General features: G+C 36.3%; 1 pseudogene; it reads left to right on the top strand.

Annotated features, from left to right (window-relative positions):
• Positions 1 to 240: 240 nt before the first annotated feature.
• Positions 241 to 337, top strand: LOC114115917 (U6 spliceosomal RNA; annotated as a pseudogene).
• Positions 338 to 1,435: the final 1,098 nt, after the last annotated feature.

Below are 1,435 nucleotides of genomic sequence, written 5' to 3'. Positions count from 1 at the left end.
CAGATGGTGGAGCTTTGCTTTGTCCTCCCCTGGCTTAGTCTGCCTTGCACAGAGAACTGTGATATTTTATGGGTCCACCTAAGGGAAATGAAGATCAAATAAACGTGTCGTTTGTGTTCCTTCTGTGCTAGTCCCCACATCAGCAGATCTTCCTTCCGCTATGTTCACTTACCCAGGGCAAGCCTCTCTGGTTACCATGCCCAGTCTTGGAAATTTCTCCGTGAATGTTCCTGTCTTTGTGCTTACTTCGGCAGCTAAAATTGGAAGGATCCAGAGAACGTTAGCATGGCCTCTGGGCAAGGATGACATACAAATTCGTGAAGTCCCCCGTATGTTTTCAGTTAAAGGATACACAAAACAATTAAATGTTAAAATATGGTATCAAAAGCAGTTATCACGAGAGGAAAAGAGTACAAATCAGATTATTTTTAATGCTTTTGAAATTAGGAGTTCAGGAACTTAAAAACAATCATATATATGTGTGTTATATATAGAGAGAGGGAGATAGAGAGACTGCTATACAAAAAACCTCATGGTAACTGCAACCTAAAAATCTATAATAAATACACACACACACACACACACACAAAGAAATCTAAATATAACACTAAAAATAGTCATCAAATCACAGGAAAAGAGAATAAATGTTCCTGCCTCAGTTTCATTCCCTGAGTGAAATCTCTGTTATTCTGAAACCTATTCTGGCATATGGATAATAATTAACAAGTTTTCTCCCTTATCAGTTAATGAATTATTCTACACAGTTAATTTTAATTCTACAAGTATATTCGTCCACCCATTTATCTACATTCCCCCTTTATTCAATAACATTTTTTAAGTAAAATATTTTATGTAAAATATTCTGTTGGTGCCCTAGGGGGTTTGGGGGAAAAGAAAGTGATTAAACAGAGCTAGTAAAAAGTATCCAAGGGTTTCTGAGCAGGATGCCAACAGTGACCCTCCTAGGAAGTGACTTGTAAACTGCCATTGTGTTAGCCAGACTACCCCAAGCTGTCTACAGACACAGTGTGACCCTATTAACCTTCTTCTCTGAAGCTCAGGGGAAGACACAGCTCCATTTTTTTCTGAAACTTTTTGTCCATTATGAGGAGTTGCATTTTAAAGCCGGATTCTGGAATTTCATTAACTTTCAAAACAATAATCAGGCCTAAAGATGAATTCTATTGGGAAAAAATAGAGAAAAAGATGAAAAGAACTTTATCTAAAGACAATTAAATAGGAGCATGTAGTATTAACCATCCACAGTATTAGTAACATAGATGCAAATTGACCCCAAAACACGAGAACTTGTTCGATAAAGCAGAGACTCAGTGTATTGTGAAACAAAAGGAATTCAAAAGAATCCTCAGATTAGATGTGGAAAAGATGAAAAAAAATAATGAATATATACATATATAAAATGTATATATGGGCT

Source organism: Ovis aries, chromosome 7 (assembly GCF_016772045.2).
Source record: "Ovis aries strain OAR_USU_Benz2616 breed Rambouillet chromosome 7, ARS-UI_Ramb_v3.0, whole genome shotgun sequence".
Classification (NCBI taxonomy): Eukaryota; Metazoa; Chordata; class Mammalia; order Artiodactyla; family Bovidae; genus Ovis; species Ovis aries.
This window is presented reverse-complemented; position numbering and strand designations above follow the sequence as displayed.